At 42.5% G+C, this 26634-nt stretch overlaps 1 protein-coding gene and 1 long non-coding RNA gene across 2 annotated transcripts in view; one reads left to right on the top strand and one right to left on the bottom strand.

Annotated features, from left to right (window-relative positions):
- CECR2 (CECR2 histone acetyl-lysine reader) overlaps window positions 1–26634 on the bottom strand; it is a 119445-nt gene that overhangs the window by 58119 nt on the left and 34692 nt on the right. The window lies entirely within an intron of this gene.
- Window positions 360–26634, top strand: LOC114605955 (uncharacterized). Its single transcript, XR_003708710.2, has 3 exons — window positions 360–464; window positions 1516–1654; window positions 26372–26634. It is a non-coding gene; the product is annotated as an uncharacterized LOC114605955 (long non-coding RNA).

Below are 26634 nucleotides of genomic sequence, written 5' to 3'. Positions count from 1 at the left end.
GATAGGGCAGTAAGTGACTCTCCCTCCACATCCCCCTCAGTCCTTTGTTTTTCTCTTTTCTCCTTGAGCATTGAGCTGTGAGCACAGAAATCTGAACCTTGCCAAAATGCATTGGGGACAGAGCAAAAAGGAAACGGAGGAGGCAGCAAATCAGCACAGTGTGTGTACTGGACCGGTGGGAGGAGGTACAAAATGGAGACACACAGTTCCTCCTCCACCCCCTCTATACAGTCACAGAACACTGGACAGGAGAGAAAAGCCATATTCTCCCCCTCTCCAGCTGGCGTCACAGCTCATTAGGGAAAAGCCTGTTTAACATCTCTCCCTCCCCCCTCACCACTAAATCCCTTGGAGTCCTGCAATGGTCGTTGGGAAAACACACTCTGCATACAGCATGGATATCCACCTCACCAAGCAGCAGCAGCAGCCGCCTGGCGAAGGGCAAGGATGGAGATAGCAAGAAGGTAGATACAGACCCCAAGGCACTAGGGTTGAGGAATCATGCAGAGCTCTGATTTAGAAAACTTGTATTTTCTGTAAGGCAAATATTCCCCTTGTTTAGACACCACCCAAAAAGAATCCCAATTAGATATAAATAAACAGTTCAATAGTTGGCTGGAAATACTTCTTAAGATCATCTGCTACACAATCAAGAAAACTTAAAACAAAGCAGACTGGATATATATGTTTGATCTAGAAAAGAAGTTTGAAGGGTATTATTATTGAATTTCAAATATTTCTATCTGCACCATCATTTACTGAGTGTGGGGAAAAATTAAAAGGAAGGTAAAGTTATTTTCCTCAATTTTTAAAAAGTTAAGATATAAAAAGGGGGAAATTACAATTGAAAACAAATCTTAAGTATACAGTGGACCCTCTAGTTACGTACCGCTCTGGATACGTAACTTTTCGGTTATGAACACGGCAAACCCAGATGTGTATACTTCCGGGTTTCATCACGTGCGCATGCGCAAAAGTACTCTGTGCACCCCACACATGCGCAGAAGCAGCACCTCTGCCTACGGACTTGTTGGGTTGCGGGCAGACCCCCAGAATGAATTTAATTCGTATCTGGAGGGTCCACTGTACATTGCAATGTCCTTAGAATTTAAATATTTATTGAAATAACAAAAATTCTTATTTAAGTAGAATATAATCAGTAATTCCTTCATCTTTTGAATCAAGACAGTGTATCATACTATAGTTAACATTTTAAAAATCTATTCACTAGTTTCAAGTCCTTCACTGAAAAAAGATGCCAAAATTTGTCTTCTGCAAAATAAATACCTCTCTTAACATTTTCATAATTAGTCCACTTATTCTAGTACCACATAAAACTATGCTTCTAATTCAGAGTGATTTTTGTATTTCACCCAGAGTCTCTTATAACAGGTCAACTTTTATATTAGAATACTATGCCATATGTTTTGTTTCTACTCCTTGATAATCAAAGTTTATTTCAATACTGGGCCACTAACAAATGGGCTATAGTCAATATCTCCCCCTCATTTTTAGAGCTGGCCTCAGAGGCTGTGTTGAGGACTCCCCAACTGCTGGCTCTGGGGGACTTCAAAATCTATGCCGAGGCAACTGGCTCTGAGGTGGCTCAAGACTGGATTCTTTTGATGGGGTTACACTCCCTCTGAAGGAGCAGGTACGTAACTTGGGGGTACTCCTGGATCCTCAACTGTTGTTTTGAGGCTCAGGTGGCCTCAGAAGCTTGGAGTGTCTTCCATCAGCTTTAGCTGGTGGTCCAATGACACCCCTATATGGGCAGGGATAGCCTAACCTCTGTTGACTAACTTCTGGTAATCTCTAGGTTTAATTACTGCAATGCGCTATACATTGGGGCAAGATGGTTTGAGTATATAATGCCAATTCTGACCCAATTGTACTGGCTGCCAATTAGTTTCCAGGCTCAATTCAAAGTGATGGTTTTGACCTATAAACCCTTAAACTGCTCAGGACTGCAGTACTTTTAGGACTGCCTCTCTCCATATGAACTGATCCATACACTGTGATATGGATCTGAGGCCTTTGTTTTTGTGCCTCTTCCATGAGAGGTCTGGAGGGTTGCAACATAAGAACAAGCCATTTCTGCAGTGGGTCTCTCTGGAATGCTCTCCCCAGGAAGCAGAGGCACCAAGCCTAGGGGGCACTGCAGGGCATTACAACTATGATGTAGTGAACTGAGCAGAACAGAACTCCCCTGAAATTTGAAATATCAAAGTCTACCCTTGCAGGGAAGCTCAGCTGGAACCTTCATTTCATATCTTTAGGTAGCATGCAAAAATATTTTTCTACAACCGGACCTTTGGCTGATTAACAGCCTATGACCTTTTAAATGTGTGTGAGGGCGTTTACTGGTTTGTTTTTGTTTTATTATGTACTTTGCGTTGTCATTTTGCATTTTTATTTTGTGAACCACGCTGTGATCTTCAGATGAAGGGATATATACAAATTTAATATTAACAATAAGACAATAAGAAAGCTAGTAGAGTTATCCCATACAGAATTCTGCTTCGTGGGATAGATGCCACAGCTACATTGGTACAAAGCCATTTGTGGCATAAAAAGTCAGATGTATTTACCATCCCTGGAATCAGGGACTGTCCCGGTAATGAGGCCCACATGCTGCTCATGTACCGAGGGAGCCACTGAACTCGCAATCACAAGGATACACACTCAACATACCCGGTTTCAATGTGTTCACCAAACAAAATGTTGCTAGAGTGCCTCTACTTCATCAACCCCACCCAGCAACAACCTTTGCTACTGGCATCCCTGCAAGACAGGGGTTCAAATACCCTCTTGCTGATCACCACCTGGCACACAAAGGGAAGGAAAGAGAAGACACACAGAACTGTACCCACATAGCTCTTTGGGCAGGACGTCTGCAGAGTGTACAGCACTGCTGAGGACAAGTTCAAAACCTTTCCATAGAAGAAAATACTATTTTGGCAAGCAGCCAAAGAAAGGCAACCTGGGAAGCCACAAGTCCTCCTTGACAGCAGCAGGTTAGAATTATAACTCCATAGGGTGTGGGGGTTAGGAAATAGGTGGTGGGAGTTTTGAGCTCCCCATTCACCTTTAGGGGGGCCTGGCAATACAGGTTCCAAGGAGAAGTTTCCTAACTATTAAAACACAGCACCAGTAAAGAAGCAGACACATCATGTGGCATTTATCTTCTCCCAGTCAAGGCTCAGTCATAGACGCCAGGAGCATATCAAAGCAGTTCCACCAGTGTGTATGTTGTGCCAGCAGTATGTCTCAGGTTTCGCCAGCAGCTTCTGACAGATTCTAAAGTACCTCAGCTGGGGAACTTAAGTATAGGGTTGTGCCCTAAGGGAGTGATTTTATTTATTTAAAATGTTCGTAACTTGTCTTTTAGGGCAAATGCCCTCACAAGTCAGCTTCCATAAGAAATTGAAATATAATTATAAACAAAAACAAAGATCACAATAAAAATATACAGCCATTAAAATCAACCACAGCTATAAAAATAACAGTATCAACCAGCATATAATTTAAAACCAGCTAAGCCATAAAACTATTGAAATCCCATTTAAACACCAAGACCATTCAAATGCTAGTAAATCATCATCATCATCAAAAGAATCACAGTCTTGTTTAAAAATAACAACAACCTGAAACAAAGAAATATTTACAGCCTGCCTGAAGGCCTGCAAAGAAGGAGCCATCTATGTCCCATTTGGGATCCACTATTTAACATACAATCTCTCTCATGCCTGCCAACCTAACTGGTCTCACTGGCAGAACTCCAGGAAGGGCTTGCAAAACTGATCACAAAACATGAGCAGGCTGCTACAGGTGAAGGTGGTCCTTCAAATAACCTTGCCCTGCACTATTTAAGAGTCAGTACCAGCAGCTTTCAATTTGGACTGGAAATGCACCAGCAACCAGTATGACTCCTACCATGACCACCTCACCTCCAACGAAACTGGGTGGCTTTAATCTGTACCAGTTGAAGCCTTTGGATCATCTTTTTGAGCAGGTCCATGTAGAGCATATTTACTTATTTACTGAAAGCATTTTTATCCCAATCCTCAGCCAAGAAAGGGCCTTATAAATGTCAATATTAAGGCATTACAGTAGTCTATCAGGGGCTTCACTACTGCATGGATAACCAAGAAAGGATTACAGCTGGTGTGGCAGTCTAAACTGCCCCTGCCTCTGCCATCCTGAACCTTGCACTTCCACAGATAGGACTGAGCACTTCCGGCGGGAAGGTAAACAGCGTTTCCGTGCGCTGCTCTGGTTCGCCAGAAGCAGCTTAGTCATGCTGGCCACATGACCTGGAAGCTGTACGCTGGCTCCTTCTGCCAATAAAGCGAGATGAGCGCCACAACCCCAGAGTCGGTCACAACTGGACCTAATGGTCAGGGGTCCCTTTACCTTTACCTTATATCACCTTCGCTTATGGTTTCATGTAGATGTTAAACAACTTATTAAACAATCTTGCAGTGGATCGGCCTTATTTATTTAGAGCCAGCGTGGTGTAGTGGTTAAGAGCGGTAGACTCGTAATCTGGTGAACTGGGTTCGATTCCCTGCTCCGCCACATACAGCTGCTGGGTGACCTTGAGCTAGTCACACTTCTTTGAAGTCTCTCAGCCCCACTCACCTCACAGAGTGTTTGTTGTGGGGGAGGAAGGGAAAGGAGATTGTTAGCCGCTTTGAGACTCCAGGTAGCGATAAAGTGGGATATCAAATCCAAACTCTTCTTCTTCTTCTTCTTCTTCTTCTTCTTCTTCTTCTTCTTCTTCTTCTTTCTCTTTTGTGTCTTCTGGGGTTAAGCAATTCCAGTCCCTTGTATAAATCAACCCCCCCAATTTGTAGTATGATCTCCAATTCCACCTGTCTTTCTTCTCTTGCACTTTTTTTTCAAAACCACTAGGATCTGTGTGTCATTCCCCTGTCACAGCTGCAGTTAAAGAAACTCTTCCCTAATTTCCCATCATCTTCACTTCTGTGAAGCCCTGTAGGCAATTGAACAGCAAAAGGGCTGTATATTGCCGACTTTCAATTAGATGCTCAAGTGCTTTATGGCTTCCTGAATTGAAAACCCTTCCACTGGAACCTCCACCCCCAATTCTGTATTTGAACTGCCTCTACAGTAAAGACAAAAGACTATACGTAGTTAGGAGTCAAAACACACACACCCCTTCTCCCAAGCAACAGAAACCAAATCGACAGCTCTCTTCACAGACATGGCTTCTTGGCACTTCAATCATTAGGAATAGGAACGATTAACTCTGAAGGAGTCAGGCATTGTCCCCTTTGCTGCCACTTTCTCAAAGAAAAGGGAGAAGAGCTTTAGTAACACTTAACAATTTTCAATAGGACCAAATGATGATCCTTTGTACCCTTCCTGGATTCCTTATCACTTCAGCCAAGAGCTAAATATGAGTAAGGGAAGAAGAGGTCTGCTTCTCTTTGGGTTTGCTCTTAATGATACTGCTATTTCCAGACTTCACAGGTTTGGTCCCTCCCCCAACCTTTTTATAACTACATATGGGAGGCTGTTTGGAAAGCATTAGAACAAGGGGATAATGTTACAATGGTGGCTTAGCAGAGGTGTGAAGTGATAGCTTTGTTACAAAGCAGAGGGTTATAAACTGAAAGCCACAAAGTAATTGTAGCATTTCTTTCACATTGGCCAGGCAAATCCAACAGTAACAGCAAACAACTGTCTCTGGCAAAAGAAAGGAGAAAAGTGAATATTGTCCTCTGTCATTAGGGAGGGAAGGAATGGAAGGTTTGTGCTTATACCCTTTTCCCAGCATGCTTGTCTCAATTTAATTGGGTACTGCAACTTTTAAAACAACAATCTTAACACTGCAACAGATGAAACAAGGCCTTGCCTATGTAAGCTAATGCTACATTAAATGTACTGATCTTTAAGATGCATGGGCAGTTTGCTCTTTTAACCCTAATACTACAGGCAACTTATGAGCATTTAAAAAAACCCCTCAAGGGTTTTGTTCTTTAACACAGAGCTGTCTGAGGACCACTAAAAGGGGCATATTCAGTATCTACTATAACACTACCACAGGCAAGTCACAGTTTCTCCAAGGAGGCCATGTTTCAGGCTCACATGCTCCCTCCTCTCATCACGATTCCTTCTCCACGTACCCAATTTCTTCCCTCATTTTATTGGTTTGCAGTAACTAAGGCTTATTGTTATGTCTGAACGGTCAAACTATGGTTACTTAACTAAGTGTTAACTAAGAGGTGAGAGTGTTTGACTAGGGCTGAGGAGAACTGGGTTCCAATCCCTGCTTAGCCATGAAACTCACTGAGTAATCTTGAGGCAGTCACAATCTCTCAGCCCAACCTACTTCACAGGGTTGCAGTGAGAATAAAGTGGTAGGTGGATAACTATGCATGTGAGCTTTATGGAGCAAACAAACATATAAATAAATAACAGAACTGGAATCCATGGTTTCATATCCAATGATATTTTTTATTTCACCTAAAATTTAATTTCACCTAAAGTTTTCTTCATACCTGATCAGAATATATTAAATATGTTGGTTCTGGTTTCCACTAGATTTCCAGTTCTGATTTGAAAACAAAGTATGGTTTGTGGTAACCATAGTTTTTGTAATTTAAATTGAACAAAAACCAAACAAACCTATAGTTACAGTGAGAAGACACCTGCCATCGGCTCAAGCCTCTGTCAGTATTTACAAGAAGCTTCCCTGGCAACCAAGACCAGGCTGGAGGGCATGCCTCCCCACTCAGTGTATACAGAAAAACAGAAACGGAAAAAGCTCTACAGTGTGTTGTGCTTTCAGCTGGAACACAGTCAGGCAAGGAAGAAGGTGACTTTTTCTGCCTCAGTTACAGATAAGCCAAGTGCTGCAAGGCTAAGTAGGAGATCCTAACATCAATTCAACATCAATTCCCAGGGAGCCAAAGGGAAGGTTGCTGGAGGGAGGAAAGAAGCAGAAGTACTGCCTGTGTTAACTATGTACAGGGGGCAGCCTATGAGAAAGAAGGGAGGGGCATGGCAGAAGGAAGAAAAGGAGAGGCCATAGGAGGGTCCTCTGATGAGCCAGGCTCCTGAGTTCTGAGAACAAAGGATTCCCCAGGTCTACTCTATAGCAAGAATGGCCTGACATTCTGAGAAACATCAAGGGGGGGCTGTTTGAGACTGAACACCATCCCAATGCAAAGTGTATCAGTTACTATTACCAGGGAGGTGGGACAGCGCAAACCCAGGGAGCCAAAGGTAGGGACTCAAACCTCAAATTTGGCTAATACATCTAAACTGAACCACAGCGTGCTGAATGTCACTCCCTCAATTGCTGGATGTTGTTATCCAAGACATGAAGTCTGAAGATAACTAGATTGGCGTGAACACACACACACACACACACACACACACACACACACACACTATCAGTATAGAGATTCCAACAGACGTACAGAAACTAAAGAAAGGAGACTGCATCCCCTATGGTATCTGAAGAAGTGTGCATGCACACGAAAGCTCATACCAAGAACTAACTTAGTTGGTCTTTAAGGTGCTACTGGAAGGAAATTTTTTTTTTGTTTTGACTATGGCAGACCAACACGGCTACCTATCTGTAACTGCATCCCCTACTTCATTAATGATGAAAAATGTTCCCAGACACTAGTTTCCCAAGAACTAGAGATATAATATGGTAAGCACTACACTGCATTTAGAAGCAGAACTCTTGCACTAAGATAGCCCAAATTCTGCAGCCTCTATAAAATATTCAAATCAATCACATGTCAGCATGGTTAATTCTGCTTTTGTTAAGCAGCAGGGAGGCATAAAAAGCTATGCAGGTCACTTTGGCTGTCTGGGCACTGTACAACTCCACTGGTACCTCTGAATACCCAGCAGTCAGTCTGACACAGCAGGACAGGAAGTAAGCTGGCTGCTTCTTTAATGGCTGACACTCATGAGTAGGCAGGCCAGGGCAGGTGGAAGCAACCATGGAGGTGCAAGAAGCAGACTGGAAGTTAGGTCGAACTTGGACAGAAGGTCCAGGGCTCACTGCTTCCTCTCCTCCATGTGTTGTGAGTGCTACATATGTACCTAGCATCTGGGGCTCAGCTACTCAAGGGAACCAAACAGCAGCTCAAACTGTGAAGGCAGCTGCTGAAGAGCAAAACAGCTACCCCATGACTCCCTACTCTCCTCTGGTAACACCACTGTGCTGAGAAGAAAGCAGCAGTCGATTTTCAGATTTCAGAAGCCTTCCCACCAGCATTGTGCCATGTGCACCATGCCTGTACTGACTGCCTTACTTGTCACCAGGGCAATAGAGCAGCAACAAAATCTGTAGACTTCATTAGTATTTATGTATTTTCCCACACTTTATCTAATAATATCAGAGCTGTATACACTGTGTCCCCATTCTTTATCCTCATAGCAGACCTGTGAGATTTAGCAAGTTGTCTGCAATCACACTGAAATGTACCTGATGAGAAATCAAGCATGCGAGTTCCATGTTGAACCAACCCACAAGCTATATTTTGCTCACACCTACCATGCACCATGAACAATTACATCTACTATTCTCAAGCTATTCCTGTGACATGAATAGAGGGGGGAAATGTTTAAGCTACTCAACGATGACAGATGATCAAGCTGTCAGCAGAACAACATCTATAGAAAAGGAAAGAAATGTACCACAAGGAACATGGGCTTTGAAGAGTGACCCTCAGGAAAGCACTTTAATAAAAAGGAATTCCTCCACTTGCATCTTGCACCATAAATTAATGCAACCAGGGGGCCACAGCTGCCCATTTTACTCTGACGGCCTATACACATGTTGAGCAAACACCATGAGGGTTTGTAAAGTGATTTTTAAAAATCTAGCAACTATTCCCAGCTTTTCCTCTGTATAAAACCTGTTTGCATTAAAAACAAATGTACTTTTTGCTCTCCCACTGCTTTTCCATACATTTAAATATATTTCACAACACATATCTCCCATTTCCTTTAGGCCTTAGAAAAGAGACATTTATTTAGTAGCAGAGTTTGAGAATCCTTGAGTTCAGTATCTCTATATTCTAGTCAGTTTGGTGTTACTGCTGTTAGCAGACAAAGCATCTGGAGGCCATGCTGCTCTCCCTCTGCAGCTAAGAGTCCCGCCCATCCCTTCAAATAATCCCCTTTCCTCTAAAGCAGAGCATATATCCCATGTCTGTTTTACTAACTAAAAGGGTATCAGTTCATGCTGCAAATGGGAGAGGATAGGAATAGCATATGCTTCCCACTGTGCATACTATGTTCAAGGTAGGGTAACTGTGGCATTCCAGTAGGAAACAGGTGAAGGCCATCAGAAACATACAGGGAAAGTTTGCTTTCTACCCCACAAACAAAATGTGATCACTCAGAAGAAATAAATTGATATAATAAAGGTTTATAAAATAAACAGCTGATGAATGTACAATAGATATGAACTGAACTACATTCAGGCACAGTGAATTAACTATGCAATGTCCCTGTGCATATAGGCTCCCTCCTCCATCTTACTGCAGGCCTTTATTTAGAGTTTTGCTGGAGACATGTTTAATAAACTTTTTAATAAACTTGTTTAATAAACTTTACATTGACAACACTTGTGCAGAACCTGAGTGAGTCACTGAAGTTCAACATACAATACACCCACCACACTTTAAAATCCAACAAAAATTTGGAACAAAATCTTCCTAGCTCCAAGCTTGAATTACCACCATGCCAGTGTGCATAAAGGAGCTATTGGTATGTATATAGGGGGTGGAGTAACTCCACTTTGAGGGAAGGTTGCAGCATTTGAAACTGTTTGGAGAATGTGGCATTACACAAGTTTACAGAATTATGCATGGCCTAGAGAAAGTGGATACAGAAAAGTAAGTACTGTACTTCTTCATGCAGACCACAGTTAACTATGGAACTTGCCCCAAGGGGTGACAGTGACAGCCACCAACTTAAAGGGCTTTAAAAGAGAATTCGACAAATTCCTGGAGGACAAGGCTATCAACAGTTACTAGCCACAACTACTAGCTATGTTCTATCTTCATTGTCAGAGGCAGTTTGTATCTAAACACTAGTTGCTGGGAATCACAAGTGGGCAAAATGCTCTTGTGCTCAAATCCTGCTTGCTGGTTTCCCATAGGTCAGTCACGGTGAGAACAGGATGCTGGACTAGATTGGCCACTGGCCTATCAGGCATGCTCTTCTTATGTTCTTATATAATAAAGGCTGAATGAATTGGAAGTTATTTTAAGTGGGTGCATAGTATTGGGAAGCCAGGACAACAATGCAGCCCCACCTGTGCCATTCCACCATCTGCTACCACCTACCTACACCCTAATATCTTCTTTGGAGGCCATTCTCAAGGTAACCACATCAAATGATGTATGGCAGGTGGCTACCAGAAAAGGTCCCCCCCCCCCGAATGGCATCCTGACTGCAGAATGACCTCCCCAGAGATGCTTACCTGGCACCTATATTATACTCATTTTACCACCAGATGAAGACCTTTTACAGTGGTACCTCGGGTTACATATGCTTCAGGTTACAGACTCCGCTGAACCAGAAATAGTCCCTCGGGTTAAGAACTTTGCTTCAGAATGAGAACAGAAATTGTGCTCTGGCAGCGTGGCGGCAGGGGGAGGCCCCATTAGCTAAAGTGGTGCTTCAGGTTAAGAACAGTTTCAGGTTAAGAACGGACCTCTGGAACGAATTAAGTTCTTAACCCGAGGTACCACTGTAATTTTATTAGGCATCTTAAGGTCATTAATAAATGTTTTGATGATACAGACTTTACTTAGTTAATAATGTAGTTGGTTTTATTCTGTATTTATTTATTTTTTTGGTCTTTTATTTTTAAGTTTTATTGTGAACAGCCTGCAGGATATTGTTAACTGGGCAGCGTAAAAAAGATGCAAAAGCATCTGCCCGTATTTAGCAAAATCTTGGGTGTATGTTAGAAAATCCTAGGTCATGTAGTCAAAAACACAAAGAATTAACCCACACTCACACTGTTAAAAGAAATGCCCAGCATTCAAACCACCAAAAAGCAAGTACAAATTTGTGCATATTGGGGTGAGATTCTCTGCAAAGAGAGTCACTGTACACACATGCTGAGAATGTGTATACCTTCCAACAGGTAAACAGGTTCAGTGTTTTCAGTTACCCTGCTTTGCATTGCCCTAAGTGAGTGCAATCACAGACTTACAAATAGCATCAGCAAGACTATCTGCTAACAAACCAGTTTGTTCTTGATGCTATTCCCAGAAGCATCATGGCTTTAACTACATGCTCACTCAAGCTATACTGCAAAGAGATAAAAACAGAACAGCTGATCATACAATGTTGCCAACTTCTACATTAAGAGGCTTCCTGGTACCTACTGGGAGTTCTCTTAAGCCTTTAAGCCCATTGGCAACGTGGTGAACAGGCTGCAGCTCCAAAGCTAGAGGCTCAAAGCTATAATCCTATTTCAAAATGCCACCTCCCCGGCCAACAAGCGAAGAAATAGGACGAGGATACTCTCCATTTTAGGTACAGACTGGCTCTGGGCTGTGGCTTCCATCTCATGAGCATGGGGATGAAAGGCCAGGCATTAAAAACACCCTCATCTGAATTCAAATGCAGAAATTTATTCTCCAGAAGCTCATTTCAACAGCCTACACCCAAACCCGTCTATATTAATTAATCAGCCAATTCAGCAGCCCTACTAGAACTTAAAGGTAAAGGTAAAGGACCCCTGACAGTTAAGTCCAGTCACGAACAACTCTGGGGTTGCGGCGCTCATCTTGCTTTACTGGCCGAGGGAGCCGACGTTTGTCCACAGACAGTTTTTCTGGGTCATGTGGCCAACATGATTTACCTTCCCGCTGGAGTGGTACCTATTTATCTACTTGCACTTTGACGTGCTTTTGAACTGCTAGGTTGGCAGGAGCTGGGACCGAACAACGGGAGCTCACCCTGTCACAAGGATTCGAACTGCCGACCTTCCGGTCCGCAAGCCCAAGGCTCAGTGGTTTACACCACAGCACCACCCGCATCCCTACTGGAACTTAAGGTTGAAATAAATATTCACCTATGACTAAAAATCTGTAGGTATATTTCATACATACCATTCATTGCAGGAATAATGACCATTTTTATTCTGTTTGTTACCGTGCTAACCGCCAAGCAAATTTTGACACCCCCACCCGAATTCTGCTGACTTTGGTGGCAGAAGCAAAAAGAAAGCATTTAAAGTAGACATGGCATTGGGATAGGTGGAAAGGTTTAAATCACTTTACCTAGCCCAACTTCCTTCAGGGCTATCATCTGATAAGCAGAGAGAGGGCAATAACCCGCCCACACACCTGATCTTCATGGATCAGCTAAGGAGCAGCATTGTGCACCTGTATGTGCACACATCTCTGCTATGACCCATACCTGTGTGTATTGTGATTGACTATGCATGTGCACACACATATGAGTGTGGGTAGCCCACTGCTGGCATGCACGTATTAGAGGGGGGTTTGTCAAGCACTCCGAGTCAATACTTTCTGCTACTGCTTTTGTGCAGCTTTTTAATCCTAGAAAATGTGGTCCCAACTAATCAAGAATCATGCAATCCAAGAATGGGGAAGCTGTGGCCAGCCAGGGGTTGTTGAACTTCAATTTCATCAGCCCTAGATAGTGCGGCCAATAGTCAAAACACAGTGAAAACTGTAGTCCAACAACATTTGAAGCACCATTGCTCCCCCCATCCTTGATATAATCAATGTGATATGTCACAGTGCTATATAGCCTACTGCAAAGGTTCCCAAACTGTGGTCAGTAGACCACCAATGGTCTACACAAGCTTCGTTCAGATGGTTCACAGCATATCAGTGAAGAACAGTCACAATTTGAATCCTGTGGAACTCAAATTGTAATTTTAAAAAATACATTATAAAAATTAAAAGTAGCAACAAAAATGCATTTAAAAATAATAATTATCTAGCACAGTGCAATACAACTGCTACAAGAAGCAGAAAAATGTAAGTGCTCCATCAAGGCACTCAGCAATTTTCAAGTGGTCTGTGGGAGGAAAGGTTTGGGAACCACAACAAAATTGAATTTGAGTACATGATGGCATAACAAAGAAAAGCAACAAAGGTGGTAACCAAGGCTTCCTTGATAACCCACATGGGTGACCCCAGCCAGCTGGAGACTATGTAGTAAGTGGGATATCATTATGCTATGTAGTAACTGAGTTTTGGTTCCCAGTTGTTAAAGATCTATACTGGCTGGCATCATGGCTTTAGTAGTGATGAGCAATCCATCACTTCACTCCTTCCACTACCCCACTTTGGGTTGCTTTATAAGCCATTAAATATCTCAATGGCTAAAATGATATTGAAGAAGCAATTGCTTTTTTCCAGCAGAATAGAGTGAATGTAAAATCAATGTGCTGCAGAATTCACAAGAAATGTACAGGAATAGAGATGAATAAAGATTTGTATCAAAAATGCCCAAGATACTTCTAATTTATGTTACATATTAAGGCACAAAGCAAAACCTGAGAATTAAACTACAAAAGTAAAATTAACTTTTTATACATGCACAGCAGAATGTTCAGCTCCATTCAATAACTAAACTACATCAAGAAGATGAACAGTTAAGACTTTCAGACTTTGATAGAAACTATTCAAGCATCCTTTAGAGACTTGACATAGCTGGCTAATATTCCCAGGCTGGCCTCTTAATTCCAATTGGAATTCCACTTTTCCTTAGCTTTCCTGATGTCCACACAGTGCTGCTTTGCTCCACTGAGCCGTCATCTTACACAGGATGCTAATAAAACAAAACCAAACAGGACCGAACACTGTTGCTTAGTGACCAGCACTGCTGCTTTCATGGCAGCTGACAGAAGAACCAGGGTCCTCACAGGAATTCACATTCCACTAATCACAGCTGGGAGAAAAAAGATGCTGGTAAGAAACAAGATTACAGTTTGGAAACTGTAATGTAAAACAAAATCCTACTGTAGACTTCAATAATAAAACTGTGCTATGTAGTTTGCAATATCAATAGCAGGACACTACTTCAAGTACAAAAATGCAAACACACAGAGAGGAACGATAACTGAATGAAAGAGGCTTACAACTTGAGGGTGATTGTCTTGTTTGACTGCTTCCCTTACATTCAAAACAGGGCAGTCTAATAGGGCAGCAAGAGTACTTTTGACACAGAAACCGTGGACTGCACATTGCCTTATCGCACAGGATGTGGGGAACAAGGCCAAAATATGACACCTGCTTACCCCACCCCGCCTCTCAGGCTGTCTTCCCAAAGCTGGCTAAGCACGACACTGGACTCCTAGAGCCCTCTCACCTCCTTTCTAAAGCTGGGGAAGCACTAACTAGGCTTTGGGAAGGACGCACCCTATCAGAGCCTTCATGTCTGCTGCCCAAAGGACAGCACCTCACTTACCAGCTTTGGGAAGGCCGTGTGAGGGCTGTGGGCAGGAGTCATCAAATGTTGCCAAGGGCCACCAAAAATGGCCTTGTGGCCGCATGCAGTCATTGGGCCACATGTTGACCCACCCTGGTTTAAAAGAGAATCTCTGCAAACAAAAAACCCACACACACATCTGAGAGAAAGTTTCTAGCCTGGACATTTCCCTGCTGTGTTCATTTTCTATTTTCAAGGAATTCTTCGTGTAGTACAGAATTCAAAAATATTATGCCTTACATTGCAGCCTGAACTGGCTACTATCTCAAATAGTGGTAGCCAATGTGGTGCCCTTCAAGCTGTTGTTGAACTCCAACTCTAGTTATTGGGCGTGCTGGCAGGGGCTGATGAGAGCTGGAGTCCAACAACATTTGGAGGGCATTACATTAGTTACCACATTATTCTACCAGCATGCATAGACCAGGCCTAGCAGTTCCAAGAATTTCCCTCTACATGCCAACTGGATGCAGAAATTGTGATAGGATACAGAAGCAAGTGCGAGAATGTTCTAAGTTATGTAGGGCAGCCTTCCAATTTCATCTACAAAAACATTAATAGTCTCAAAAGCATTATCACTAGCTCATCCACCTAATCCTTAGTTAGTTATTTGTGATACATCAATAGCCTGGAAGAAGTCATAATGGCAAGTTCTTTTCCCATTCAGAGGAGCTTCCCTGCCTAGTCTCCTAGAGGAACTCTCAGGGTCTTCACCCTTACAGGAAGTTTTGAACAAGTTTATCGAATGAGCTTTAAGTGAATTAACACCATTCTTTAAAATATTATTCAGGCACAGTTCTGAATAATGTATTCTGGGCACAGTTCTGGGCAATAATGTATGAGGTTACAACAGGTGAGCTGCGTTATCTGAAACAGAAAACGGGAACATCCTGTTTAGAAACCAGAAAAACTGAAACTGTACCAGACCTGTTTTCTTTCATGAATTTAGGAACACACAGGTGGCAAAATAGAATGATGGTTCATAATTTGTCAAAGAGCTTCATTGTATTGATACAAGAAGAACCTTTTCATTTTAGCTATCCAGGTTCATCAGAGAGCAGTTGTAAATAAAGCATTAATTACTATCAGACCTTGGAAACAAAGCATTATGTTGCCTTTGTTCATATGCCAATACCTCCTTTTAAGCCGGTTTGTGATATTATAATAAACACTATGCTTACATTTTCTGTTGCATATCCTGTTGTGAATGCCACTATATATGAATAAACAATAATATTGCTACAAATTACAAAACTACAAAAACAGTAGTACCCTTCCCTCAGTTTGGAAAAACTGATTATTGCCACATCTAATACAGCTTCAAGAGATGATAAAACTATTTTACCAAAATTCATGTTACAAATTTCAGAAGTAGTGTTTGCTACAGTGCATTAAAGGTATTCAAATTTGGCATTAGTGATTCATATCCTAAGCAATGTCACTTCCAGGTCAGATGTGGAGCCACTTTATGTGGAGCTGCCTTTGAAGAGAGTTTAGAAGCTTCAATTGGTTCAAAATGTGGCTGCCAGAATTCTGACTACAGCCGATGGACTGTATCGCATTACACTGCTCTTTTACCAGCTACAATGGTTACTAGTTTGTTTCCAAGCTCAATCCAAGGTGCTTTTTTGACCTTTAGAGTCATAAATAGCTTGAGACCAGAGTATCTCAAGAATCTCCTTCTCCCATAGGAAGCTGCCCAAGCACTATGATCAATTTCTGAGGCCATTCGTTAAGTCCAACAGACCCTCCCCCATCCTTAGCAGTACAGTGAAGGGGCAAAAGAGGTGGCACTCAGAATTTGGACTAGCCTTCCGAGGCAGGTTTCCCTGACTTCAAACCTTGCTAAGCTTTCGGTAAATACCAAAGGCAGTTAAATGTCAGTAGGCTGCTCCAGTTGCTGCTTTTAAGATTTACCGTACTTGGGCTGGTTTGTTTTTGCTTTTTGTTTGTGTACTGGTGCATTTCTTGCTATTTTCATGAACATGTTAAACAATAGGGTGTGTATATTTAGCATAAGGTAAGGTAAAGGGGCCCCTGACCATTAGGTCCAGTTGTGGCCGACTCTGGGGTTGCGGCGCTCATTTCGCTTTATTGGCCAAGGGAGCCGGCATACAGCTTCCGGGAGGTCATGTGGCCAGCATGACTAAGCCGCTTCTGGCGAACCAGAGCAGCGCATGGAAACGCCGTTTACCTTCCTGCCGGAGCGGTACCTATTTATCTACTTGCACTTTAACATGCTTTCGAACTGCTACGTTGGCAGGAGCTGGGACAGAACAACAGGAGTTCATCCAGTCGCAGGGATTCGAACCGGCGACCTTCTGATCGGCAAGTCCTAGGCTCTGTGGTTTAACCCACAGCGCCATCCACGTTGCTTATATTTAGCATAGGCATCCACTTAAATATTTTTGGGGGGAGGAACAAAGGAAATACTCAAAAACACATGCAATTAGCATCAGAGATCAGGTCAATCATTTCTGGTATATCCGGTAGCTGAGCAATGGTTTCTCATGGGTAGACCTGGCATCCAAACATATTTGGTCCACTATTTAAACCTCGGGTCTCTCTATTTCCTTTCACTTCCTCCAGCCTCAATTAATTGAACTACTGCTACAATTTCACAGCCTCCATCCCAATGTATTTCCCTAACCCCCCCCCCCAAAAGAAACCCCAGTTAACAACACAGGACTACACTTCAGAATTGTCATACACTAATTCACCCAGTCCCTTAAGCAAAATGAATATAACAACACTGGGTTAGCGGGGCTGACATAATCCACACACACACTCAGCCACAGTGCTGTGCCCTGCAATATGGATATAATAGTCAGCCTATTAGCAGTGCCATTAACAGAGTAAAATTTTAAAATATTGATAAATTCAGAAGGAAGCCATTTTTTGTATGAAGTAAGAGCACAGTTCAACAGATTGTGAGGTCCTATCTTTCCTGCTACCTCTTTTTTTGTTGATACACTACCCATTCCAAGCTTCACTAAAAAAGAAAGGGGGGCGTTAAAAACAAACCAAACATCTATATAATGGGTGTTCCACTCTAGGGATTTGCACAAAAATAAAAAAATAAAAGTATTAAGTAAAAAAGATATATTTATTATAGAAAAAGAGGCACATACTGTCTACAGTTGCCTGCTCCCTTGCTCTTTCTTTCTAGTAAGCTCATAAAGCAAATACAAAACAAAACAAAAGCACCTCAGAGCAGGAAACACTCCTTATTGCTTCTCTGGTTACCAGAACATACTAAACACTAGCCTCCAGGGAAACAGCTCTGCATATGCTCAGAACATATCTCATTTGATAGGGCTGGAATGGCCTCAATCCTCCCCAGTCAAAGTAGTCAATGTAGAGTGCCCTCATAACAAAAAAGGGAGAAGGAGGCTTCTCAAACGGGATAAAAGTTGACACATGTGAGGGATCGCTTTAGCACAGCAATACAGGTGCCCGCACCCCTACACAGGGGTCTGCGTGGAACCAGTGTACAACCAAGGAGGTTGGCTATGGAAGGCAAGGGCTGAGAAGAGCGCCCAGCAGAATTGATTGGCCAGTGAACAGAATATTGGCAGGGGAGGGGGGGAGAGAAATGCATCCACAAGTCTCTGCAAATTCACAGAAGAATAAAATACGTGTACAGGAAAGAGAGTGGTTTTGAAACGGGGGTTAAATTTACTTGACATTATCATTGGGAGGGTTGTGCCCCAGCAGCCCTACTAGGAGAGCCTCCACTGTGTAGAGCAGAAATAGCATCCGGGCGGAATTTCAAAAAATTGGTAAGCCAAGGATTGTGGTTTGTTCCTGCCAGCACAGCCAAAAGTGAGGGAGGGGCAAAGCAGGGACTTTTGAGCAATGTGCACCAGCACAATATTTATTTGCATTAATTCATAGTTAAAACATTAATTATGGTTTAACACAGGAAATGGGAAACGCTTTTCAGCCTAATGACATTGGCCACATTCCCTTATGGTGAGTGGGCCCAGAGGCAAACACAGACAAAACAATGATTGCGTGGCGAGGCCCTGGGCCCCGCAACTCCCCCAGAAATAAACACACAGACACGCATATGTTGGGTTAATGGGATAAGTAAGGCCACAACTTTATTGGTTACAGATGTGAGCGGTTTGGCTTAGGCAATTGGGTGAAGCATGACTCTATCCTGACTCCTGCCCGTCTGCTGGAAGTCTCAAAGGGTCAACGACAGATAGGGGGAGCCCTATGATATACATAATTAAGAAAAGGGGCCGGTCCACTGTCCCTCAGACCTTGTGGGGGGGGGCAGACTTTATTTTTTGGGGGGGGGATGAATGAATTCCTATGCTCCACAAATAACCCAGAGATGCATTTTAAATAAAAGGACACATTCTACTCATGTAAAAACACGCTGATTCCCGGACCGTCCGCGGGCTGGATTTAGAAGGTGATTGGGCAGGATCCGGCCCCCAGGCCTTAGTTTGCCTACCCATGAATTAAGAGCACCCTCAGGATCACCGATGGGGTCATGGCATGGCCCTAGCCCACACCCAAGCTTTGGACAGGAACCACTCCCCCGGATCCCTTTAATGGGATACCCTTAACGTGGAGGGGCAGGCCGGAGGCAAGAACCGCCCCTCCCATGACAAGGCTTACCCAATGCCTAACCTTACAAAGTTGTGATGATTGCTACTAGGTAGGCGAAAACCAAATGGCTGGTGTCAATTTGCCAAGTGGAACAATTCCTACCCGGCCCCAACAACCAGGCGACTGACATTAGTCTAGCAAGGCCACAGTCAAGCAACGCAAGCAAAGAGGGTAGGTGGGCTGGGTGATCCGACAAAAGGGGACGAATGGAGCCTGCCCCCAAGTTGTGCCGCTGTTTAAATGACAGAAGGCCACGCCCCCCGGCTAACCCGATTGGTGACACGGCAGGGCGTCATACTGACATGGGCAGCATACTGACCTCCCACTGCCAGGTAACTGGGAGGTCCCGTAACCCCTCCCGCAATGCGGCCCCTCGGAAAAGGGGAGCTGTCATGTGAGTGTTATCTTTATACAGTAGGCTAATTTATATACACATTCATCCAGGCAAGCAAGAAGCCTCATCAGAATTCAGAAACATTTTAACCTAGCAAAAAGACTCCAGGAGGGTGCAAAGCAGACCCTGAGGAGCTGGGGTGTGACCAGGGAGAGGTATGTGTTCTACAGGCAAACAGAGTGGCCTGCAGGATAACACTTGGCCTCTGGGCTTGAGGTTCTCTATCCCCAGTTCAACATGACAAGTGAATTTATGTTCATTTCAAATGGGAAACTTGATTTAAATTAATTATTTAAATCAGTCTTCGTCCTGGTAAATAAAAAAAAACTAATTAAATCAGCTTGGTTTAAAATCAATCTACCACACTATCAAGAGGAAATTCTTATTAACCTTAATGCCACTCTAATGTTTACGGCCAACCAAGTAAAATTTGAAGTCTAGAAAAACAGGTTGTAGGGACTGAATAGACAGTTACCCTTCACTCCAGATTGCTTAATAAAAACTGTTTCATTAGTTAGTTTCTAAGGTTAATAATGGAAAGTACTTAGCAATTATCATTGCAAAAGATTATTACACATATCTGCTCAAAAACAAGTCCGACTGAATTGAATAAGGGCTATTTCCAAGTAACTGATAAAGGACTGCAGTCAAAAACACCACAAACATACAAAGCATGATTTGGCTATTTTAGCTTGCATGGTTTTAGATCTTGGATGGGGAACCTATGGTCGTCGCTATGTTATTGATCTGTAACTTCCATCATTCCTGACCAATGGGCCATGCTGGCTAAGGTTCATAGAAGTCCTACAACATTTGGTTCCCCATCCACAGTTTAGGCCAATAGTTTGATGTAGTATGACATTCTTCAAATGTTTCTGTACACCTAGAGAAGAAAAATCCAGCAAGAACTAGCAGATGCACTTCGTAGACAATGTCATTTATTATAAGATAAAGATCATTAACTGGCTTTAGATTTGATTTGACATTTTTGTCATTACTTCCCTCTAAGGAATTGTAAGAACTGCAGTTCTGTGATAGAAGATACCTAATAAAATTAGCCACAAGAAACCAGAGTTTCACTTCTTTTTCCTGAAGCTCAAACTCAAGAAAAACACACTCAGTGATGGAACAGCAAAATTCCTTAAACATCAACCCCAATGATCTGTTTGTAACTTTTATAGAGCCAGAGTTCAGGGGCCTTGTTCACACATGCATTAAAGCCATTTCCTACTACAACCATACCATGTGCGTCACTAATCAAGTTTCAGCACTGGGGCTTGGAAATCAAAAGCCATCTTGTCCCCACCTGTCTCATACTGAAAGAGCCATTCTTCACAGTATGCATTCTGATTTTCAGGTGAAATGAAGTCCGCTAGTTATTTCACTAAAGGGAATTTTTTTCTTCCTGCAGCATTGCTGAAGAGAGCTGGAATATAGCCTGAAGCACAGCATTAATTCTTAAAATATACGCCCAACATTTCAGGCAAAAAGTGTCCTTCTGCACAAACATTAACACTCATCACTGACTACACTGTGGAGAAAGGGTGAAGAATTCTCCACAACAGTAAAGAAACAGTTGCCACACACATTAGAATGGGATAATAGGATGGGTCATTGCCTTCTTTTGCAAAAGCACATTGGCATGCTTTTACTAAAACAGTGCTTCAAGTTATGCTGTACAATACCTGAGGGAGGGAAAGCATGTTAATTTCCTCCTAGTTTTTCTTAAAATTACTGTAAGGATAGGCAACATAAGCGCGCGCACACACACACACACACATACAGCATTTTATGCCAATGTATTACACACAGTCATGATTAAGAAACTAGAAGGCTGCATGATTCTTGTTCTTCCTATTGCCCAGGACCATTTTTACATGAAACCTCTCCACCTTCCTCAACTGCAGTTTGTGCAGGTTAATGAACGTAACCTATCACTTTGGAAGAAAAGCAGGATTACCCAGGGGAAGCCCAGCCAGATGGGCAGGGTATAATTTTTATTATTATTATTACTATTATTATTATTATTCCAAAATAGTCTGATGGTTTTTACACATTTGAAGGACTCTTAAGTATGCAGAAGCATTAAAATTCTTTTTCTTTTTAAAAATAAGCTTCTTAATAAAAAAAAACGTTGCCTGACCAGAACCTGTGAACTTAAGATGTGAGCAACTTTGCATATAACACTAAATCATTTTCAACCAGTGTGCCATGACACCCTGGGGTGCCTTGAATGATAGTCAGAGGTGATGTGGGCAACACTGGCCTCTGTCCCCCTTTCCTTCCCTCCCTTCTCTGATGTCCTCTCGCATCTCCACCTCTCAGAGGCTTGCACAGATGTTTATTGCAGTAGCCCTGGCTATAAGCTCTGCAGGCGAGTGGTGCCTTTGGGAGGCACCTCTCTTTGGGGTGAGGAGCAGCAGCTCAGAGACCAGGGGCAGCAGCAGCCCGGAGGACTCACAAGGAGAGGGGAGAGGGGAGGGAGGGAACACTCTACAAGGGAGAATGTTCAAAGAAGGGTGAGAGTCTGCCAACACTGCAAGGGGTGACATATCTGGGCTCATGAGCCCCTTAGGAGGGGTGCAGAAAGAATGTAGTTAGTTAAGTGAGTCGTGGACTCGAAAAGGTTGAAAACCTCTGATTTAGTAGTATGTTGACAGACTTTAGTATGCCTGAGCAAAGCATCATGTTCACATGCTCCCCTTCCCTCTTCCTACATGGCTGGAGGATTTCTGCTGAAATTACTCAGTTTACAGCAATGATCCCTAACTGGCACCCTTCATAGGTTTTGAACTACAACTTGGGAAATAATGGATTGTTTAAATGACAGCTTGTTTATAAGACAGGATGTCAAACCAGGAGGATCCTGGTTTCCAAACATCTGCCTAGCATGACTAACTTTTCTGTGTGAGAAAACCCTGCAACTCTTTGCAAAGTTTTATTTATTTGCACAGATACTAAATTAGAAACGGCAGTTAAGGACTGTGATGAGCACTATCAGGAGACAAATGGGACTTTCAACAGCAGGCTGCAGTGTGAAATGTTACTGTTCTGGGTGCCAGACCACTAGCCATGCCCTCTTCAAGAAGACTCCATTCCATTTCCCTCTCCCTTTGTTTCCTGTAACACACACCCCCCACCCCCAATAATCAATCAGCATTATATATGCATAGAGCATGCTCAGTCTGCATTGGGCTGTTTTGGGTTTCTCCCCTTAAGATTTTTGCACTTCTACAAATTTTCACAAACCAACTGATAGCTCCCTCTTGTGCATGGAAGGCTCAACCCTTAGAGAATAATTTCATACACAGGATGATGAAGCCAAACAAAATACCGTACATTAGGGCTTGTTCTTCTTTTGCCACAATGACTGCAGAGTGTTTACACAAAGTTCTGCCTGCCTCCTGTGGCAACTTTCCAGTTACTGTGGGGTAAACATATGCAACTGAATGAGGGGTAGCCATTGTGCACTGTAGCATAGTGCTCTTTTGAATGCATGCTGGGGTAAGTTACACCAGAGTGCCTTAATTTTCTTGGTTCTTTGAGCAAATCCTCACATAGAGACAAAGGGAGAAGCTGCTCCTTTAAAAGGGCTGCAAGAAAAAAGGAACAGATGTGAGGATGAGACTGAAGGGTCTGACCAAGGGCATGGAAAGACATGGCAGAGTAGACACAGGAAGAGCGGGATTTTGATGTCATGGCGACTAGGTGCACAAAATTTTGCCAAGAGACAGTTTGAAAATATATATGGAAATATTTCTGAATGGCTCTTTGGAAAACAATATCTAATTCTTTACAGGAATGATTAAAAGAGGAAACAAACTGCAGATTTAGCACTGAAAACAGATTGTTCTGCTTTGATATGTAGCTGTACAGAAATGTCATAAATAAGAGAATACCAGCAAACTGTTCTTTTTTAAAGCATAAAAGGAACCAACCAGTGTAAGCAAAAAGCAAATTGACACTGAGGAGAAAGTATGGTAGTGTGTAGTTAATGACTGGTATTCAGAGACCAAAGGTAAGAAGCATTTATAATGACAAAAAAATAGGTAATGGGTGCTCAGCTCCATCCCAAATACGCTTACCCGAACAACATGTGCTAAGATCACTAGAACTGAAGCAAAACATTCCTTATAACAAACATAAATATGTTTCAGATTTTTATTCCTAGATTATTCACCGATAAAATTTTCAGCATCCTGTCTCCTGAATTTAGGAGACAGAGGTTTAAGTTCCTAATGTAGCTCTGTTTCCTCTTCTTTCTGGTGTGGATCTTCACGCACTCCTTTTTTGATAGAGGGGGAAGGCACCATTTTGTGGTTCACCTCAGGTGCCAAAATGTCTTGGGCTGGCCCTGCAACCTATACATGTCTACTTTAAGTAAGTACCATTATGTTCAGTGGGGATCACTTCTCAGTAAGTGTGCCCTTGGCTTCAATCTTATATACACTTACTTGAGGGAAATCCTAATGAGCTCACTGGGATTGCACTACACATTACACATTTCTTCTCCTCAAGCGCATGCAGCCCCACAAACATTGCAATAATTGAAACTGGAGATTGGATAAACCCAATCCCCTTTCTCTGCAAGAAAGGAAGAATTTAAGAGAATGTAGTTATTTTATTGTATGGCATGAGTTACATTTAAATACTTTTATATTTCAAGGTGTTTTTTATTCTTTATTTGGTTTATATACCGCCATTTATCAGAAGATCCCAGGGTGGTGTACAACTTAAATTCTTCTTAACACCAGTTTGAAAGAAAAAGTCAATATAATCTTAGCCATCATAAAAGCCAAATAAAAGTTAGAAAACGCACTCAAGTTTCATTCCCCACCCTGCCCATAGATGTTACAAGAAAATTACCCTTCTATCACTATCAATCTCTCCCTGCATTTACAGGGAAAGATTTGGAGTCATTAGGGTACACACCACATGGAAAGGCAACAAGCCACTACAGTTATGGATAATACCCTGCATGAATGAGGTGCATATTCTAGCAGGTATGTCCAATAGCTGGATTGTGATCGACCGGTTGATGACAGCGGTGTCCCAGGTGGATCGCGGTAGTGATCACCTTAGTGTTCTAAGCTCAACAACTTAGGTCTACCCCCCTAAAAAAAAGCTCAACAACTTCTGGCAATGACAATGGGTAGATTACAGCCGGTCTTTTTATACTGTGAGTAGATCTCAGTCTCTTGGGAGTTGGACGTGCCTGTTCTAAAGTGACTATTTCACAGAGGGCTCAGGGGTTCTACTGCTAATGTTTCTCAGCAGATAACTCAATATGAAAAGGGTTCCTTGAAGTTAAGGAGTTCAAAGACCACTGCCATATATCTAAAGTTTCCATAATAGATTTCTGCTTTCTTGAAAATATCCAATAAACAAGTTTCTGCATCCCCAGGTAAATGTGGAATAACTATCATCCCCAGTTCTGGTCTCGCCTATCATTAATGGGAAATAGAGAAGCAACTCAATAAATATAATGTTCTGGAGCACTGTTTTTCACTGCCCTAACGCTGTAACAAAAAGCTTGAGACAAATGTGATAAAACAATGTACTATAAATCTGTCTCTCTAGCGTTTTCCATTTATTATACTGGTTGAAAAACTGAACTTGGTTTCAGTCTACCTTGCAAAATTAGCAGCCTATCAAAACTGAGTTTTGGTGAGAACATTTTGAGAGTAACCGCCAAATTCACTTCTTTCAGCACCATCCAATAAAACAAATATTACAACCAAAATGGGAAGTCATCTCAAACTCCAGTCAGTGACCTACAAGCGTGTAAAACTAAGTCTGGCTAACCTGTTAAAACAGATCACCATAAGCTTCATTTGCAGAAAGCCAGTGATGAAGCAGACTAGAGGAGGATTTGGTTGCATCCTAATTGGTACTGCTCCCTGCAACTGCTACACAGTAAATCAAAGTACTGGGGGTTTTGTTGTGCGGAACATTCTGCCTTTGGAAACCTTCCATGCCTGCTTTGAAATGCCTAAAACCCAGAGTTAGCAACATCATCCTGTAAAACCCTATGGGGGGGAGTGTCCTGTGGGTCCAATAGCAATTGCGTACGAGGAGAGATTGCATAAATAGCTGGTGTGTTCACTCTAGAGAGGCAGTGGAAAAGGGAGGAAGGGGAATTTGCAGTGTTGGGCCCCAGCTGTGAACTCCTCTTGTTTTTGTTTTAGGGTAATTAATGTTCCGTTGAATAGAGCCAGGCTATGGACTCCATTTCTGTAGCTTTTTTATTCTGAATTGGAAGCTTTATTGGTTGAGCTGAAAGCGGTGGTAAGAGAGATGTGCACTGTCTGCCACTGTGATGGTTATGCAATTCTGTTTGTTCTCCTATATCCAGATAGAAGGTGAGAAAGTAGGTTGGTGGAGCAGAAATATAGCCTCCTGTCTATAAATGGGAAATTAAACCCCAGACACAATCAGTAGAATAGTCAGGAGAAAACAGATTCATTTTCATTTCAGAGTACGATGTGGGAGAAATGATGGTGGGCTAAAACTAATTTGCAAAGCCTTGTTCCAATGTGCAACCCTCTCAAGCTCCTATCACTACCTTCTCTCAACCCATCAACTTGCCACAATCTTCGAATTAGATACATTCCCCCTTGTGCTCCCAGACATCTCCATCTCCACAGTTCCTTGACAGAGCAATCATTTATCAAGTTGTTTCATGCATTGTTGGGGAGGGGGATCCGGGGGTGGGAGTTTTCTTCGTCCCTTTGTTGGAACTCCACAGGATCATCCCAAATAGTCTCCAGCCAACTGCTGAGAAATGCTGGACTTAAGGAGCAAATGTTAAAGGGGTTGCCTTTCATCTACTTGCTGATCCTGCTGCCTTTTTATTTTATTCTCCAGTGTAAAAAAGAAAAGAAAACTACACACACCATCATCATTCTGCATGCACGGTTTGGAAGGAGCTGCTATTATTTCTACCAGTTGCTTCTGCAATAAGCCCTACTCATCCAGCAAACATTTTAGAAACAGGGGTTGCCACTAGCAGTTCTCTCCTCCTCCAATTTCAGATATGGGACACTGGAAGGTCCGGCTCCAGCAACTCATGGGGAGTGCATACAAACTTTGACAAGAAGAAGAAGAAGAAGAAGAAGAAGAAGAAGAAG

Source organism: Podarcis muralis, chromosome 10 (assembly GCF_964188315.1).
Source record: "Podarcis muralis chromosome 10, rPodMur119.hap1.1, whole genome shotgun sequence".
Taxonomy (NCBI): Eukaryota; Metazoa; Chordata; class Lepidosauria; order Squamata; family Lacertidae; genus Podarcis; species Podarcis muralis.
This window is presented reverse-complemented; position numbering and strand designations above follow the sequence as displayed.